Genomic DNA, 20611 nt, shown 5'->3' with positions numbered 1-20611 from the left:
ATGCTATTATTATTATCAATAATCATAATTGTTATTGAAGGGTGGTGGTTCAGAATAGGAAGGCCGGCATGGGAAGTGAACGGCAAATTTAAGACGATGGTACCTGCATATATTGTATTTAATTTATACTTTAACATATGTAACATGTATCGGTCAACCTGCCATCTGGGGGAGGAGGGTGGAGGGAAGGAGGGGAAAAATCGGAACAAAAGATTTGGCAATTGTCAGTGCTGTAAAATTACCCATGCATATATCTTGTAAATAAAAAGCTATAGAAGAAGAAGAAGAAGAAGAAGAAGAAGAAGAAGAAGAAGAAGAAGAAGAAGAAGAAGAAGAAGAAGAAGAAGAAGAAGAAGAAGAAGAAGAAGAAGAAGAAGAAGAAGAAGAAGAAGAAGAAGAAGAAGAAGAAGAAGAAGAAGAAGAAGAAGAAGAAGAAGAAGAAGAAGAAGGTATCTGAAGATAGAGATTAGATTTCAGTATTGTAGTTAGTTTAAAATTCGGGAATAATAAATGTCTGATCTAAAATGAAGTCTATCAAGAAATAGTCTGTCAAAATACTTATCAGGAGACTTTCTAATGTGATTAAGAGAATTTTTCATGGAAACGGGGAAGGGAAGGAGAAAATTGCCCACATATATCTCCCGAGCTTGATACCAGAGATCAGAGTGAGTATAACATAGGGAGACCTGTAGAAGTCGAGAGCCAGTCATTCCCAGAGGGACAATAACTGAGAAGAGTCCCAGCAATACCCGAAATGCCTTGTAAATCATGGTTCTTCCTCACCTTCCAGTTTCCTTATCTGCAAAATGAGAGGGTTAGACTAGGTGACCCCTGTAGACTTTCCTACCTCTAGATCCAAGATACTATAATAACATGAGATAGTTTGCCTGATTCATTTGTATGCTGACATACAAATCCACAAATGCATGTAGGTAGAACTGGGTGAATTAGAGATCCCAATGCAAGGAAGGAAAGTTGCTCATAAGTATCAGTGTGCCCTGCTGGGAAGAGATTCAAGTGGAATATAGCTCTGGAAGGATATATCCCAAAGGAATAAACAAGATAAAAAGGACAGGGAAATCATAGCATAAAATATGAAAGGTGAAGAAAATCCAAGAACCAGAAGATAGCAGAGGATGTTTGGGGGGAAATCAACATGGGAAGAAACAAAAATTATTTTGTTAAAGGAATGCACTACAGAATGTTTGAACAGAAGGAGAAATTAGCTGAAGAGTTTGACAAACAGATCAGAAGCCTGGAACGAAGGTGTGATATGGTAGGAAGACTTCAATTATTCTTTAGATCTTTCTTCCGATGAAAACCAAACCAACAAGATTTGGTTGTCTATGTTAAAAAATGGAGGAAGTGCCAAAGAGGACTGTTCTTCCGAATCTAGTTCTGACCAGTAAGGAGGAAATAGTTCCTGGGGTGGAAATGACAGGAACTTTGGGGAAAACTGACAATTCCATTATGAGAGAAGAGAAAAAAGCTAGACACAGGCTGTTATTGGGAAAGCTGATTTCAAAGAGCTCAGGAAAGTGATAGATAGGATCCAGTGATTTGATAACCTGCAGGAATCAACCTAAAGGGGCTAGGAAACACTCCTGATTCCTTTACTTTTTCCTTTTTTCCCTCCCTTGGGGTATCTATTAAACTATACTGACTGACCTCCAGATTTATGAGGACAAGCTGATAAAAACCATTTATGAAAGGTAAACATGGTAGTAGGTTGAGAAGATTGACAAGACAACTTCTCTTTAAGGTCAGTAAAACATCTTTCTCACAATAACCCTATGAGACAGAGAATGCAAGTATCATTCTCATTTCTTAGGTCAAGAAAAAAAGATTTGTAGAGGGGAAGTAACATGTCTAAGATTATGCAACTAATAATTATATGAACTGGAATTTGAACCCAGTGTCCTAACTCCATCACTATTTCCACTATTCTGTGTTAATTTCCCTTTATCAACTGCCAGATAGCAGTTCATCAGGCCCCAGATTCCAATCCTACCACCCTTCATATCCACATCCTTTTAAAAACAATTACTCCAACGAGTCCAGTAAACATGGAGACATCCCAGATGTGTATCTCAACCCAAGCTGAATAGAGTGTCCTTATCAGCTCTAAATATCCTGCTAACTCCCACTTTTCTTAACCTGAAGGTGTTAAGCACATCTTCCTCAAATTCTGAGAAAGAGTGAGCCTTTCTCTTGGTGTCATGGTCTTTTCAGAAAGCCATTTTTACTTTCTCTTTGAGGGTGTGGCAATTATGTTCCTTTTTTTTTTTTTTTTTTCAATTAACAAAAAAGTATTTTTTCTTCCCACATACCTTCCTGCCATTTGGAGTGGGGAGAGATGGGGAGTGAGGGAAAATCAAAACCATTGCAACTAATCTGCATAGTCAAACAAAACAATTCTCTCATTGTCTATGTCCAAAATATATGTCTAGATCTTCATCTTGAGTTCCTTTCTGGAAGTGGATAAGTATGCTTCATCATCAGTCCAGCTTTGATTAGCCTTTGCACTGATCATAGGTTTTAAGTCTAAGAAAGTAATTAATCTTTACATTTTTTTTTAACTAAAGAACCCTGAAGGATCTGAAGTCTTATAATATATCCCTATTAGAAAGGAAGGACAGTTAAAAGGTGACTATTTAGCTTATTTGAAAAGGTTTCCAAAGAAGGAAGGAAGCAAAGAAGTCCAACCACTTTCTTTTCTGTGCCAGTGTTTAGTCATGATGATAGACAAAAGTGCTTCCTCATGTCTAAGATTCTCAATGTAACATAAGCCCACTTGTTCCTTTTTAAAATGTTTTTATTTTTAAAATTCATCTTTATTTTTATTTGCAAGTTCTTTTATTTCCATTTCCCTTTTCTTACCCACTGAGAAGACAAGAAAAACAAAACCTATTCGAAATATGTAAAGCAAACCAAATTCCTACATTAACCATGTCCAAAAAGAAAGAAAATCTGTACTCCGAGCCCATCAGCTCTCTATCTGGAGGCACAGTGCCTGGCATAGAGTAGGTGTTTACAGTATGTTTATAGATTGACTGATTGGTTAGCATATTTTATCATGAATCCTTTGTGATGGGTCATTGTAGCGATCAGAGTTTCTAAGTCTTTCAATATTATCTTTACAATATTATTGTTAATGTATAATTTTTTCCCATAGATCTATTCATTTCACTTTGTATCTGTTCACACAGATTCCTAAAACTATGGCCCTCATCATTTCTTATAGCATAATAGTATTCCATCCCATTCACTTATCATGACTTGTTTAGCCATTCCCCGATTGAGGAAAGTCGATTTGCTCTTATCCAGAGCTCTATGAAGACAAAGGGCAGGGCCTGGGGTTATAGCTACCATATATATGCAGTATGTCTTGGTGGACCGAAGGGCTAGTAAGACTTAGATTTAAATCTGCCTTGTATACTTACTAGCTAGGCAATTTTGGTCTCAGTTATAGAATCTATAAAATGAGGAGGCTAGAATAAACCTGAATCAATCAATGAGCATTTATTAAGCACTTACTGTGTGTCCAGCACGGGGTGAGGTGTTGGGAACACAACTCTAAGGAATGAAACAACTCCTGATCTGAAGTATTTTCCTTGTGATAGGGGAGAAAATAGATAAATACAAAACATATACAGTACAAATATAAATTAATAATACAAGTAGAAATGACTTATCTTTATAAGAAAAGAAGTGAAGTTTAAGGGGTTTGGGGAGGGAAAGCACTATCAGTTGGAGGGAAAGAAAGGAAACCTTCATGCATAAGATGAAAAAACTAGAATTTATATAGTACTTTCATATTTTCAAAACACTTTACAAATATTTTATCCTGCCACCCCTATGAAGCAGGTGCTGCTATCATCTCTATTTTACAGATTTTACAGATGAGGAATCTGAGGAGGATAGAGATTGAATGATTTACTGTGATCACATAGCTGGTAAGCATCTGAGGCTGGATGTGAACTTGGGTCATCCTAACTTCAAGTTCAAACTTCAATCTAATCCTAAAAAGAAAAGGGGAACCCTCTGAAATGGAGATAGGGAAAGAATCCATTCCAGGCATGTAAAACCTCTAAGATCCCTTCCAGTTCTCTCATCATCCTTCCTTTGTCTAAAAATGGATGTTTTACTTAGTTTTCTCTTCCTCGAGTTGAATAATCTCAAATCCTCTCTCCTGTCCATATAGAATTTATTTTTCATTTCTAATCACTTTGTTTTTCTCTCTTAAACTTTTCTGCTTTTTTAATTTAAAAAATGTGGCACTTTACATATTTCTGTACATCGACTGTATACAATGTTCTGATAAAGTTCTGACCAATGACAAGTATAGTGGAAGGATCAATTCCTGGCTTTTATGCTTCATATTCTTGAGTCCATGGCGAGGGGCTCTGGAAGGACAATGATCCAAGAATATTACCCACTTAATTCAGGGTTACCTTTTAAGAACTCCAGTCTTTGTGACTTCCAAGGCACCACAGTAAGTTGGGAGATTCTGGAAAGTGGGTCCAAGATGTAAAAGCAGTTCGTGACTGATGGCCATGCTGAGCATCTGTCGGCTGGCTTGTTTAAGCTGGATAGCTGTGGAAGAGATGTTTTTCGCAGTACAGGTAGGATCACTGGATTATTTCACAGCTAACTTCTTAGTCATGTCTGAGAGCCACTAAGGATCCAAGGGCCACTAGAAATGGCAGGAATCATTAGGTCACATACCCATGGACAACCTTTTTCAGTCTTGATGTGTTCAGCAACTTCAACTCTCTGGACAGAGCCAGCCTCATATTCAGAACATTTATGTTTTCTTAGCCTTTTGAAGTCTTGGAGGTTGGAGTTGAGGTTGGGATTTATCACACTGAGGATACCTACGGATTTCTTCCCAGGGATCTTCTCTGATGTTGGATGAAATCTGACCAGTGAATGAAACTTCTCTCAGATCAGTGCTGCTGTAATGCAATACCGTATTCATAAAGACTACATAATCTTGTGTAACAAAAGCCCCAGGGCCATGGGGAAAATAGGATCCAACACTAAAAACGCCTAAAAAGCACAGGAACTTATTTAAAATGTCAGCATGATTTTGATACATGTCAACTGGTTAAGTAATACATAAATACTCCAACAAATGAAGTGGGGTCCACATCCTTGGATCACTGCTGAGCCTTTATCTTAGTTTTTTTTTTAATTGGGACCCACTGTTCTGCATCAGAAGAAATGCCCTTTCATTGGCAAAGGTTTGCCATTCTCGCGCAGAAGTGGGCTCTCCAGTGATTGCAGCTTACTGTGAAGCAGAAGATGGGGAAACTGACCCAGAAGTTGTAGTGCCTGATGTGGATGGATATGGCTCCATTTCCTCTAGGCGTCTCTTCCGTACCACCTTAAAATAGATATCGAGTTTCTGCTGCTTTGCTAACCTTCTCCTCTCATACAGAAGCTGCCTGTACGGTTCTAGGTTGGTGCGGATGCCATGAACGACTATCCTGCTCCTTTCGGCGTTGTAGTCATTATCTTCGAGCCACTGCAACTGTTTTTCAATAACGCTCAAAACACTCGATAACTGTGAGGTGTCCAACTGTCGTGGAGTAACCTTCTGGAGCTCATTATCATCCTCATCATCCTCATCCTCATCCTCATCGTCATCATCTTCCTCATCTTCTGCTTCCGCTTGGCCATCAGCAAGCTGTTGTAAGTCTTCCGTGGTCAGATCGTTGGAGTGAAGCTCCAGCAGCTTGTCGATGTCTTCGTCCTCGACCTCCTCAAATCCGACCTGTTTCGCCAGCTCAAGACAACTGGTTTTGATTTGTTTTAATTGCTCCGAAGGTTCAAATTCTTCAAAATCGTGAATCAGGTTAGGGAGCATCTTCTTCCACGCTCGATGCAGACACTCTTTGGTGACGTCGTTCCAGGCCTCGACGATGATATCGATGGCCATTTTGATGTTACATCTCTTCCAAAATTCGAGGGCCTTTGCTGCATTCTCACCTCCGGTGGCTGCAATTAGCATCTTCAGCGTTCTCTTTAGATAGTAGGCCTTAAACAGAGCCATCACCCCCTGACCAAAGGGCTGGATCAGGGAGGTGGTTTCTTGAGGGAGAAAGACGAATTTGACTTTGGGGTTGAGTTCGGCAATCGTCGGAGGATGGCTCGGTGCGTTGTCGATGATTATGAGAATTTTAAAGGCCAAGTTCTTTTTCTTGCAATAATATTCTATAACTGGGAAGAACTCAGCAAAAATATCGATGCAGATCTGAGTGGTCATCCATCCTTTCTTGCTGTATCTGTAATGGACCCCAAGGCTGGCTTTAACGATTCCTTTTAAGGCCGGCGGATTGTCCGAGCGATAAATTACCACCGGTTTCAGCTTCAAGTCTCCACTGGCGTTGGCTCCGAACATCACAGTTAAGCGATCCTTCGAAGCCTTCTGTCCAAGGGAGGATTTTTCCCCCCTCGAGATGCGGTAATTCCCAAGCATGCGTTTATAATAGATAATCGTTTCATCAAAATTGAAAATCTGATCCAACGTGTAGCCTTCTTCTTTAATTAATTTCTGGACCATCGCTGGAAATTCCCGGGCAGCTTTGTGCTCCGCACTAGAGCTTTCGCTAGAGAATTGAAGGTTCTGGAAATTATAGCGATTCTTGAAACCACTGAACCAGCCACAGCTGGCCCTAAAGGGGGCCACTTCCGCAGGATTGGGGGACTTCCGCTTAAGGTCCGCGTATATGGAGAGCGCTTTCCCTTTGACCGTGAGAAAGGTGGTTTTTGATTTCTTCCCTTCGATCCATATGCTCAGCAATCTTTCCATCTCGGCTAATTCTTTAGGCCTGATTCTCACTGACTTGGAGGAAATTGTGGTTACCCCAGTCATAGAAGTCTCTTTGATTTTCACAGCATTGTCCCTGATGGCCCTCAACGTGGACTCCTTTATGCCCGTTGCTCTGGCGATATCACATGTTCTCTCATTTCTTTCAAAACGCTTTATTATTTCAAGCTTCTCCTCAATACTGAAAGTTTTTCTTTTGCATCCATGGCCTGATGGGTTTGAGTCAGGACGCTTAGACTTAGACATGGTTGGGATGTAGAATGAGTATTTTTATATATATAGGGAGAAAAAAGTTCACAAATGAAGAAAAAAAAACAACACAGCAAAACACAATCTTATAGGATAATACACAGTGAGCTGAAGAAGCTGGTAAGATGTGTGTGTGTTGTTCCTCCACGGTTCAGTTCAGCTCGATGCAGTTTTCTGCATTCTGCCTTTTTTTTTTTTTTCATGGATCAAATTGAGCATGAGCAAGTATGATGCTCAAAGTGCTGCCTAATATTTCAATCGTATTGGAACAAAGTCCCATTTTCAAAACAAGAGTTCTAGCAGAACTGACTGTATATATGGTTTTGCTCCAGTGTGGGTTCTTTGACTTTAGTATGATGAGTAAGGCTTTTCCCACACTGGAGGCATTTATAGGGTATCTCTCCCGTGTGGTTTCTTTGGTGGGTAAGGAGGAACTTTCACACTGAACCGATCTCCACACTCAGTGGAAGATAGAAAGTAGGATTTCTTGCCCTTTTTGTATGTTTCAACTTTAGAGTTCTTACTAAAGGTTCTCCCGCTCTCAGGGGTTTTTAGAGGACTTTGGGAGTTTTCCTTCCTCCCTGCCAGGAGATGTTAACAGTACAAATATCTGCAAAGTGAACCCTTTTCCACAATCCACACCCTTGTAGCATTCTCCCCTGAAGGGATTATGGGATACTTTTTAAAGATTGGAATGCTGACTGAAGATTTCCCATATTCACTAAAGACAGGCTTTCTCAAAACTTGATCTAGTTTTAGGGTCAATTACAATGAGGTTCCCCAGATCTTGGGGATGAATTTGTTCTGCCTGTTTCCTAACTGCTGCTTTTTGCCCCGCTGCTTTTCTGAAGTTCACTGACTCACATGGGTCTTTCCATTAATCCAGGAAGTTTCTTCTCTTCTTGGGATCTTCCTGTGCACATCCCTTGAGAGTACTCACACTCCAGACCTTTCAGCTCATAACCATTCTCATTTTTCTCCAGTCTTCAGCTGGAATGAAGAGATGAATAAATTGAGATAGGTAAACTCATGAATGCTGCCAAATAATTGCTAGTCAGGAAACATTTAAAAAAAGAGAAATACCAAATCCCATCTCCTTTTCAGACATGGTAAAGTACAGAACCTTCTCAGATTGATCAGTATGAATGCCTGGGAAAATGATATACTTAGTGTTTGAGGATTTGAGTTTAATTTCAGCTCTACTTTTTACTACTGATATATAAAATAATTATGAGAATTTTTAATAATTATAAGAATTTTAAAAGCCAAGTTCTTCTTCTTTTTTTTTTTTTTTTTTTTTTTTTTTTGCAATAATACTCTATAATAGGGAAGAATTCAGCAAAAATATCAATGAATATCTGAGTGGTCATCCATCCTTTCTTAATATATCTGTAACGAGCCTTGGAAAAGTCCCTTAATTTCATTGAACCTCAATTTCCTCATCTGAAAATGAAGTTAGATTTAATGGTTTATAAACTCCTTTGCATCTAAAAACATATAATCATATGATCAGAAGAGAGTTTCTAGTTTCTCTAGACTTGCTTCCCTAGACCTAAAACTCTCAAAGATGCTTAGAAGATTTTTAATTGATTTTTAAAAAATCAATGCTCTCCCATTGTTTATCTCTACACACTAACATAACTCCCCCTTCCCCAACTCCTTACCCCACTAGAATTCTTTCTTATAACAAATATATATAGTCAAGTAAAACCAAATCAACACAAAGGCCACGTCAGAGAATAACTCCTTCTGTACCACTAGAGTACCAATTCTTTGAACAAAGATATGTGATATATTTCCTCTTTAGTCTTTTATATTCATGACTGATTACTTTTGGAGGGCAGAGTCCTGATTGCTTTCAAAACTGTTTTTCCCAACATCATTTTTATGATCATCACATACATTATTCTCCTGGTTCAATTTCACTCAGCATCGATTTAAGCACAGCTTTCCAAATTTCTCTGAATCCATCATATCTATCATTTCCTATGGCATACTAAAACCCCATTGTATTTATCTGCCCCATAATTTGCTCAGTCATTCCTCAGTTGGTGGATACCTATTTTGTTTCCAGTTTTCTATCAGTGCTGTGATGAATATTCTTTTTATTTAGTTTTTTCCCCTACATCATTAATATTCTTATACATATCCATTTCTGTCATCAACATCTTTAGGGTAAGATGTTAGCAGCACTACTATTACTAGACTAAAGGGTATAGACAGTTTAGTGGCTTTAAAGGTATAGTTGCATTCATTGTTCCATTTGTGCCTGGAATTCTTTCTCTCTCTTTCTTTACATTTTCCTTGGATTCTAAACTCCTGCCTTTTGCAAGACATTTTTCTTAATCATTCTTTAATTCTGGTGTTTTCTCTCTGTGATTATCTGCAACTTATCCTGTATATCTCCTCCATTACATTATGGGTTCCTTGAAGGAAAGTACTGTTTTTTTTTTTTTTTTGCCTTTTTTATTTTGTTTTTGGATCCCCAGCCTTTAGCACAGGGCCTGACATACAATACAAATTTAATTAATTTTTATTGTCTTGTCTTGACAGTAATTTAGTTTCTCCAATCTAGCTATTTTTCTTCTTTGATCAATTTTGACAATCTGACGCTTTGAGCTGTTGCTTTGATGTTTATTTTTCTTAGTAATTTTTAGTAGTTGATAAATTGAATTTTCTCCTTGAAAGTTACCTGTTCATAGCCTTTGACCATATTATTTAACAAGAAATGGCTTTTATTCTTTTATATGCTGAGCCCTTTTTCTGGTCTCTATCCAAGGATGAATTACCCCTATTGCTTACCTCAAACAGACATTCAACCTTGGGTGGTCTATGACGTAAATGCTTCAACAGTGAATTCTTTCTTACTTTCATGTCTGTGTTCTGCTGTTTGTGTGTTATATCCATAGCAAATTTATATTTCTTAGTTAATAAACCTCCAGGGGGGCAAGGATTGTCAGTCGGTCTGTCTATCTATGGAGCTATCCCTTATGTTTGTATGTATCATTTTTATTGTATTTTAAAAAACCTCATAGGCATTTAGGGAATTGATGATAGAACTGATGATTATTAGAGACAGAAATGGTATGAAAGACCAATAACATATAATCAGAGATTTAGATCTAGAAAGGACATAGAAGACCAATAACATATAATCAGATATCTAGACCTGAAAAAAAGTATGAAAGACCAATAACATATAATTAGAAATTTAGAACTGGAAAGGGTGTGAAAATGATAACATATAATCAAAGATCTAGACCTGGAAAGAACCTGGAAGACTGATAACATATAATCAGAGATCTAGACCTGGAAAGAACCTGGAAGACTGATAACATATAATCAGAGATATAGATCTGGAAAGAATGGGAAAGATCACTAACATTTAATCAAAGATCTAGATCTGTGAAAAACATACAATCAGAGATCTAGATCTGGAGCTCATCTAATCAAACTCTTCGTTTTATAGATGAGGAAATCAAAGTCACACAACTATGACCTTTGATAAGAATGCCTCTTATGATTCTCTAACTAGAGCACATGACTAATTTCTTATTGATTAGACAGAAATATACATTTGGCTCCTATTATATTGTGAGTGTATGGCATATAGTAGGTGCTTAATAAAAATCCTCAAGGACAGTACATTCTAACAAAGGAGACAACATGTACAACACACATATATATATACATATATATATATATATACACACACACATATATATATACATAAATATATATATATATAAATATATATATATATATATATATATATATATATATATATATATATAAAATCAATGAAGGCAATCTGAAAAGAGAAAGTATAAGCATCTGGTTGGACCTGGAAAGGCTTCCTGCATAAGATAAGCTATGTCAAGTCTTGAAGGAATCCAGGAAAACTGAGAGACAGAGATGGTGAGAGAAAGTATTCCAGGTTTAAGGGATCCTAGTGCAAAGGCTTGGAGATTGAATGTCATGTTTGAGGAACTCCCAGTAGATGAATATAACTAGATCATAAGATATATGGAGAGGAGTAATATATAAAAAATTGGAAAGATATGAATGAGTCAACTAATGAAGAGTTTTAAGTGTCAAAGATATGTTTATATTTGATCCTAGAGATGATATGGAACCACTGCTGCTCATTGATTAGGGAGATGATGTGATTATATCTATGTTTAGAAAAATCACCTTGACAACTGGAAATGGAGTGGATGCCCAACTGAGTAGCTGAATAAATTATAATATATGAAGGTAATAGAAAACTATTCTTCTATAAAAAATGAGCAGGTTGATTTCAGAAAATCCTGGAAAGAATTACATGAACTGATATTGAGTGAAGTAAGCCGAGCCAAGCAAACATTGTTTACAGCCCACAACAAGATGATGGGATGATCATCATCAAACTATAATGGATTTGGATCTTCTCAACAATGTGATAATTCAAGGCAATTCCAATAATCTTGGGATGACAAATGCCACAAATCCCACAGAGAGAACTGTGCGGACTGAATGTGGACTAAAGCACAATATTTTCATGTTTTTGTTTATTTTTTTTCTTTTGATATGATTTTTCTTGCACAACATGACAAATATGAAAATACATTTAAAAGGACTGCACATGTTTAACCTGTTATCAGATTGCTTGCTGTCTTGGAGAGAGGTAAGGGAAGGAGGGAGAAAAACTGAGAACACAAAGTTTTACAAAAGTGAATGTTGAAAACTATCTTTATATGTATTTGGAAAAAATAAAATATTGGAGGAAAAGAGAAAAATCATTTTCACAGTTGAATAGAGGATAGATTATAGTGGGAAGGATATAGGTGGCGCAGTGGATAGAGCACCAGCCCTGAATTCAGGAGGACCCGAGTTCAAGTCTGATGTCAGACACTTAACACTTCCTAGCTGTGTGACCCTGGGCCAGTCACTTAACCCCAGCCTCAAGAAAAAAAAAAAAAAAGCAAAAGATCAGGAGATCAGGAGACACCTGCAGTAGCCTGGTTGAGGAGTGATGAGGTTCTGAATTAGCTATGTGAAGGGACAGAAGAGGATGTGTAGGAGAGAGATATTGTGAAGGTAGAAAGGATAAGTTTGGCAATGTATGTGGGGTAAAACTGAGGAATCCTGCTAAAAGTGCAAATCTCAATAAATAGAAAGATAGTGACACTCGATCTTCATGAGAATTTAGAAATAGGGAAGGTTTGAAGGAAAGGGAATGAGTTCTATTTTGCTTTAGTTTGAGCTGATTGTAGGATATCTAATTCAAGATGTCTGAGGCAATTGGAGCTGTATGACGGTAGTTCAGCAGAAAGACTATGGCTAGACGTATAGGCTAAGAATCATCTGCATAGAGATGATAATTACTCCCATGGGAGCTAACAAGATCATGTACCCAAATAATGTAGAGTAAAAAAAGAAGGGAGACTACAAGATGTTGGGTGATGTCCATAGTCAGTGAAAAGGAGATGGAGGAGCTTTAAATAATGCTTACAAAGCAGAGAATACACACACAAATGTGTGTGTGTGTGTGTGTGTGTGTGTGTGTGTGTGTGTGTGTAGAGAGACAGAGACAGAGATAGAGACAGAGACAGAGATAGAGATAGAGATAGAGACAGTCATTACACCTTCCTAACTTCTCACCTCAGAAAGTTTTTGTTTCTCAGCATCCTTTCTAACATGTGTTACTGAGAATTGAGTACTATAGAATAGAATGCTAATCCTATTGTAGATCCAAATTATGCATCCTCTTTAGGGGAGAAAAAAAAACAAACTAATTTTGCCTGAATTTAATGGGAAAGTTTGGGAATGGGAGCAGCGTTATAATAGTTGATCTAGGCCACCTAGAATCTGAGGTAATAGTGTTTGACAACAGGTGGAAGCGAGACTCAGAAGGGAATACTCGGAGATTTATTAGGACTCACCTGGTCTCCCAAGTTCTGTTCCAGCTGGGGAGTCCCTTGGGAGCTTTTGTTTTTTTGGCACCTTCCCAATTCCATGTTTTTTCACCTTTCTCCATCTGAGTGATGAGGTCTGACTTGAGAAGAGATATCTACAAATGGGAAGAATAAACTATTAGAAATAATAGTTGGAAAGCAATATGGAATTATGTAAATTAAAAGTGGCTAAATTGTTGATATTCTTTGGCCCAGGGATTCCACTGCTAGGTATATACTCCAAGGAGATCAATGACAAAAACAAAGGTTCTGTATAAACCAAAATATTTTTAGCAACACTTTTTTTTTGTGGTAGCAAAGTACTAAGAACCATGCAGATGCTCATTGATTATGGAATGGCTAAACCAATTGTGATACATGAATATAATGGAATATTTGTATGCCATAAGAAATGATGAATGTGATGAAAACAGGAAAGCATAGAAAGACTGTCATGAAATGATGCAAAATGAAGTGATCAGACAAAGGAAAACAATATATACAATGACTACACTAATGGAAATGTAAAGAACCACAACAAAAAAAAAAATTGAAATGAATACTGGAAAAGTAATTTTGATTTTCATATTTAAATGGATATTTAAAAGTTATTTGAGTTTGTTATGACAAATGAATATTTTAAAATTCATTTGAAATTTTAAATAGCAATGAACTTGAAAATTTTCATTTGAATTTTTAATTGAAGATCAAATTTTGGTTGAAAATTAATGTTAGGACATTATAAGGAACAATCTTGATCCCCAAAGAAGAGATATGAGAAGAGATCTTCTCCTAATTAGTTTTATAGAGGGAAGATGGTTCAGATGTGGAATATTGCCTGTGATGTGTTTGTATCAGTATTTGGTGATTTTGCTGAATTTTCTTTTTCTTTTTAAAAAAACAAAAAAACAAAACAAACAAACAACAAAAAAAAAACCCAAAAACTCTGTTTAGAGAGTGCTTCTTTGCTATCACAAGAAAAAACTGCCTTTGTCAAGTATATCTTCCTAGATCTTAAAGTTCTTAATCTTTTTTTGTGTCATGGACTCTTTTGGCAATAAACCAAGATCTAAGAACCCTCAGGCAGTCATCCAGTAAACATTTATTATACAACTGCAATGTGCCAAGTAGCTTGGTAAATGCTGAGGATGCAAAAAAATAAAAGCAAAAGTCACTCTCTGCCCTCAAAGGGTTTCATCTAATGAGAGATACAAGAAGCAAACACATATGTACAAACACACTATTTATAGAATAAAAGAGGAAATAATTCATGGAGAAAAGGCACTAGAATTAAAAGGAGTTGGGAAAGATTTCTTATAGAAGGTGAGATTTTAGCTGGATCTTGATGGAGGGGCGGGGAAAGCAGGAGGGGGAGATGAGAAGCATTCCAGGCAAGGGGGACAACAGCCAGAGAAAAATGCCTGGGGCCCAGAGTTGGAATGTCTTGTTCCTGAAATAGCAAGGAGGCCAGGGTCATCTGATCAAAGAGAATTGTTGAGGCATATAATGTGTAAGAAAGATGGTGGGTGGGGGGGCAGGAGTGAGGTTTTGGGTTTTGTATGATGGAGAAACGATTTTGTACGTGATCCTGGAGGTAACAGGAAACCACTGGAGTTTATTGAGAAGGAAGTAATGTAATCATATCTGTACTTTCAGAAAATCACTTTTGGAGAATGTCTTAGAGTGGGAAGAAACTGGAGACAAGTTAAAATGTGTAAATTAGGACATGTAATATTACAAACAAAATCAATTATATTGAAATACAAAATATTTTCCAGAAAACACATTCATTGCGGTGTGATCAATGATGAAAGACTTGGTTCTTCTCAGTGGTTTAGTGATCCAAAGCAATCTCAGTACTTTAATGCCATCTGCCTCCAGAAAAAGAACTATGGTGATTGAATGTAAATCAACATGCCATGTTCACTTCTTTTTTTCTGTTTTTTTTTTCCTCTCTTCAGTGGTTTTTACTTTTTGATCCAATTTTTCTCTCCCAACATGATTCAAACATTTTCACTAATAAATAAATAAATTTTAAACATTAAAAAAAAAAAAAAAAGAAAACAAGTTCATTGTTTTGAGGGTTAAAATTCTTACCCTAGAGACTGGTTATTTTTTTTTTCCATGGATCTATTCCTGTAATTCTAATCATTGTAATCAGGTAGACAGCAAGTCTCCTACTTTTTTTCCCAAGCATCATTTAATCAATCAACAAATATCTATTAAACACCTATCAATACTATAAGCCAGGCATATTGCCAGGTGCTGGAGCTACAAGAACAAAAAGCAAAACAATTCCCATTTACAATAAGCTTTTATATTTAAGAAGAATCTGAGAGAACATACTGGGTGAAACCATTAGATTTGGATTTTTTTTAGAGAAATATATACTAGCTTTGTGAGAATAAAAATGTGATTTTCAATTAAATGCTAATTACCTACATTTACAACTAAAGTATGAGATGGAAGAAAAATTAAAGAAATAAAATATTAAATCATAGATAGTTCCTTTTTAATCACAACACTCTTCTTTAATTCAGTCTTTCCTTAGTTTAAACTACTCCTGGGTTTGTTTTTCAAAGCTAAACAGTAAGCTTAGCTAAGCTAGCTAAAGTTAGCTGCCTTTGAAATCAACCAAAATCATTTCTCAAGATCAGATGCTTGGTCAGATAAATAAGCTTCTCCTTGAAGTTCTAGCCATGGTTCCAGGCTCTGAACACACTCTGGCAATGTTTCATTTCAAAATTTGCCTCTTCAGCTTGTTCTGTCCCAGCCTTCAAAACTTTAAGGAGCAAGATTTTTCTTTTGCTTTATCGTCCCCCCCCCAACCCAAAGGCATCTGTCTTCTGTTGTTATTTCTAATTATCTATCCATAAAAGTCAACTCTCTACTCCTTGACTAGACTTCTAAATTGTTTCTTTTACTTTGATCTTTCTTCTTTACAGCCAGGACAGAAATTACAGGGGGTGGGGCACAAAGGGAGGCACAGGGCATCTGGGGGACCATCTATGCTTGATCTCATTCTCTCTTGTCTGTTATGGTTTCTTATAGTAGGGATGGTAACGAGGGACCACAACAAAGTTAAAACACACAATTTTACAGTTGTTAAATTACTCATTAACTCATCTTGACAGCTGCTACAATTTTATAAGTTATTTGGCCCTCTCTGCTTAAAGGGCTTCCTAGGATCCCTCCTCCCAACCCCACAATTTTTTCTTAATACTTTCAAACATTTGGAACAGAACAGAACAGCTTCTTATACACAATTTACAGCAGTTTTTTTCATAGACTAATTTTTTTTTCCTGAGACAATTGGAGTTAAGTGACTTGCCCAGGGTCACACAGTTAGAAAGTGTTAAGTGTCTGAGACCAGATTTGAACTCGGGTCCTCCTGACTTCAGGGCTGGTGCTCTATCCATGCACCATCTTGCTGCCCCTTTCATAGGCTATTTCCCCTTTAGGGGAAAAAAAGGTTCATCTATGGGAAATTATCTGATGGATAAGAAGGTACAGACCCAGTGGAGACCAGCCTCATTCCTGGGCTATCTTTGATCTTTGAGTCTGCTCTTGGGGAAGAACGTGTAGATTGGGCTGGGAAAAGGAGACCAAAGTTTTCATCTGCCCCCAAATTATGTTAGCCAATAGATAAAATTAAGTTCCGTCACTAAGGAAGACACCACCTCACCCAAACACAGAAGGATTTACTAATGCTCCTGCATAACATTCCCGTGGAAGTCTCTTTAAATTGTGATCTGCTGTGGCCATTCCTCCTCGGAGAGGTACACGGTTACATCCTCAGATTTTAGCATCGTCAGGGAAAGTGGGCCCAGTATCTAGGGAAGGATAGAGAAAAAAGACAGGAGTAAATGAATCGGGTCAAGGGAGGCAGCAAGGGAGAGTAGGGGAGTCCGGAAAGAAGAGAGAACAAAGGTTGAGATGAGAAAGAAAGGAATGGTCTATAAGGAGAAAATATGGAGAAGGGGATGTGAATGGCAACATGTTGTAGGTAGAGCAAAATAGTTCCCATTTTACAGATGGGAAGACCGAGGCATAGAAAACTTAAAATGACTTTCTCAAGGTTAGGCTAATTAGTGAGAGTTGTACCCAGGCATCCCAATCCAGAACTGTAAGAGCCCAGTGTTTTTGAGAGAGAAACCATGTGGTTTTGTAAAAAGAATGGTTCATGAATCATCAGGCAATTCATTTTTGTTCGGCCATTTCTAACTCTTCATGACTTCATTTGGAGTTTCCTTGGCAAAGAAATGGTTTGCCATTTCCTTCTCCAGCTCATTTTACAGATGAGGAAACTGAGGCAAATAGGGTGAAGTGACCTGCTCAGGGTCACCCAACCGTTACGCATCTGAGGTCAAATTTGAACTCAGCGCTTCCAGACTGCAGGCCCAGCGCTTTATCCATTGCAGCGCCACCTAATGGCCCTGTCAGACAATTTGGGTTGAAATCCTAGCTCTGATGCTTGTGAGCAAATCGCTTCTTTTTTGAGCCTCAAGTTTCCTAATTGTAAAATGAGGGGGTTGAACCTTCAGTGATTTCTGAGTTTCCTTCAGTTCTGGTCATCAATATATTTTAAAGTCCTTTCCACTTTGGACATTGTATTTCTATGTCCTAAGGATTCAGTTTTTAAACTTTTTATTTTATTTTTTGGGTGTCAGATTATTTTAGCAGTCTGTTAATGTCTATGGACTTCCTTTAACAATCATACTTTTAAGACCACACTAGATTTCAGTTATAATTAGTGAAAATCAAGATGTAGGTTTTTTTTTCCTAACCATGCGCATAGACTCCAGAACAACTGTTCACAGGGTCTATAGAATCCCCATTCTAATGTCTTTTCCAACTCTTATTCTATGCCCTAAAGCTTTTTCTAACATTTCATTTTGTAAACTTCCACTTGTCTTTGATATTCTGTGGTCCCTCCCCAACACTGACATTCTGAGTTCTTTGTTCTAAGATCCGTCCTCAACTCTGATATTCTGGGTTCTGGGTTCTAAGGTCTCTCTTCCAGCTCTAATGTTCTGGGTTCTTTTAGCTCTGACATTCTGGGTTCTGGGTTCGAAAGTTCCTCCTAACTCTGACATTATTTGTTTTGTTTTGTTTTGTTTTGTTTATGTTTTTGTTTTTTTAATCTTTGCCATTCTGGATCCTCTATTATAAGGTCCTTCCTTAGCCCTGCCTTTCTGGATCCTTTGTTCTAAGGTTCCTTCCCAGTTCTGCCTTTCTGGATCCTGTGTTCTAAGGTCCCTCCTCAGCCCTTCCTTTCTGGATCCTTTAAGATCCCTCCCCCACTCTGCCTTTCTGGATCCTCTGTTCTAAGGCCCCTCCTCAGTTCTGCCTTTCTGGATCCTCTGTACTAAGATCCCTGTTTAGCTCTGTCACTCTGGATCCTCTATTCTAAGGTCCCTTCCCAGCCCTTCCTTTCTGGATCCTCTGTTCTAAGGCCCCTCTCCAGTTCTGCCTTTCTGGATCCTCTGTTCTAAGATTCCTCTGTAGCTCTGTCACTTTGGATCCTCTGTTCTAAGGCCCCTTCCCAGCCCTTCCTTTCTGGATCCTCTGTTCTAAGATCCCTCTTTAGTTCTGTCACTTTGGATCCTCTGTTCTAAGGCCTCTCCCCAGCCCTTCCTTTCTGGATCCTCTGTTCTAAGATCCCTCTTTAGTTCTGTCACTTTGGATCCTCTGTTCTAAGGCCTCTCCCCAGCCCTTCCTTTCTGGATCCTCTGTTCTAAGGCCTCTCCCCAGCCCTTCCTTTCTGTATCCTCTGTTCTAAGGCCTCTCCCCAGCCCTTCCTTTCTGGATCCTCTGTTCTAAGGCCTCTCCCCAGCCCTTCCTTTCTGGATCCTCTGTTCTAAGATCCCTCTTTAGCTCTGTCACTCTGGATCCTCTGTTCTAAGGCCTCTCCCCAACCCTTCCTTTCTGGATCCTCTGTTCTAAGGCCCCTCTTTAGCTCTGTCACTCTGGATCCTCTGTTCTAAGGCCCCTCTTTAGCTCTGTCACTCTGGATCCTCTGTTCTAAGGCCCCTCTTTAGCTCTGTCACTCTAGATCCTCTGTTCTAAGGCCTCTCCCCAACCCTTCCTTTCTGGATCCTCTGTTCTAAGGCCCCTCTTTAGCTCTGTCACTCTGGATCCTCTGTTCTAAGGCCCCTCCCCAGCTCTGCCATCCATGATCCGGGCCCACTCTCCTGTGGATTCATTAAGTGGATCTCTTCCTGCATGCTTCAGTACCAGGAGCAAGGCCCGGGGTCTGGGAGTGCGGAGCCCTGGGCTCCACTTGGCTGAATGAGCTGTGCGAGCGCACGCAAATCCCTGGACAATAAGGGGCTTAGAGGGGCCGGGCAGCCAGGGCCCCTTGGAAAAAGGATGGGAAGGGCCCGCCCCCGCCCCCGCCCCCGCCCCCGCCCCCCCGCCCCCCGCCGCCTTCTGATCCTCCCGGCCAAGGACTCGGCTCCGGCCCGCTCTCCACCCCCTGTCGCAGCTCCTGGGCTCGCGGCCGGCCCGATCTCCCTCTGCCCAGCGCCCGAGGCGTTGCTTACCGCAAGGGGGGAGCGGGTGAGGAGGCGGAAGGCAGGGAGTCCTGTAAGTGCGGGCCCCCGGGAGCCGATAAAGCGGATGCCAAAAGCAGCCCCTGAGCAGGAGCCGCCGATGCTGTTCTCGGCTGCGGGAGCTGGAACAGGAAATGCTCCTCTGCATCCGGTCGCCCGGGTGGCCTCCCTGCGATGTGGGGCGCAGGAGACGGAGGGGATGCGCAGAAATTAACTCCGCAGCTCCCGGCATCGAGGCAGCGCCCGGCCTCCTGACAGCCCTCCCCCACGCTGCTCTTTCCTGCGACAAGCGAGGGAGGATGAGCAGCAGAGGAGGCGGGAGCTGGTGCCAGGGGGCCCGCCGGAGCAAATTACTCCCCCCTTCTGCCCTAGCATAAGCGCCTTCTCCTGTGACAGTTTCCCTGGCTCCCCCTTTGCACCACCGAGCAATAGATCACAGTCCACAGTCACTGTTCCTTTTCTTCTCCAATGAAGGAAGCAGATGCATTTTTCTCACCTCTTCTTTCAGGGAAAATTTTTTCTTTAAGTCTTTATTAACTGCTTTGAATGAGCCAGATACACTTGCTGACTGACTGACTAAGTATCGGGGGTACAGAATAAAACAAAATCCGTCCCTACCATATGGACAGACAAATTTCAGGTGAAGAAATTAAAACCACTTCTAGTCATATGAAAAAACGCTCTAAATCACTATTGATCAGAGAGATGCAAGTTAAGAACTCTGAGGTACCACCTCACACCTCTCAGGTTGGCTATGACAGGAAAAGAGAATGAGGAATGGGGTTGTGGGAAAACTGGGACACATACATCGTTGGTGGAGTTGTGAACTGATCCAACCAATCTAAAACTGTGCCCAAGGGGATATCAAACTGTGCATACCCCAAAGTGTATAGAAAAGTGGATCAAAATTCAGCAGTGTCTCCACTGGGTCTGCATCCCAAAGAGATCTTAAGGAGGGGAAAGGACCCACATGTGCACAAATGTTTGTGGCGGCCCTTTTTGTGGTGGCAAGGAACTGGAACCTGAGTGGATGCCCA

At 39.4% G+C, this 20611-nt stretch overlaps 1 long non-coding RNA gene across 1 annotated transcript; it reads right to left on the bottom strand.

Annotated features, from left to right (window-relative positions):
• Window positions 1–7270: 7270 nt before the first annotated feature.
• Window positions 7271–19705, bottom strand: LOC141546746 (uncharacterized). Its single transcript, XR_012483407.1, has 4 exons — window positions 19566–19705; window positions 16706–16853; window positions 13009–13136; window positions 7271–8074 (listed from the first exon to the last, which is right to left on the bottom strand). It is a non-coding gene; the product is annotated as an uncharacterized LOC141546746 (long non-coding RNA).
• Window positions 19706–20611: the final 906 nt, after the last annotated feature.

Source organism: Sminthopsis crassicaudata, chromosome 6, assembly GCF_048593235.1.
Source record: "Sminthopsis crassicaudata isolate SCR6 chromosome 6, ASM4859323v1, whole genome shotgun sequence".
NCBI classification, from domain to species: domain Eukaryota; kingdom Metazoa; phylum Chordata; class Mammalia; order Dasyuromorphia; family Dasyuridae; genus Sminthopsis; species Sminthopsis crassicaudata.
This window is presented reverse-complemented; position numbering and strand designations above follow the sequence as displayed.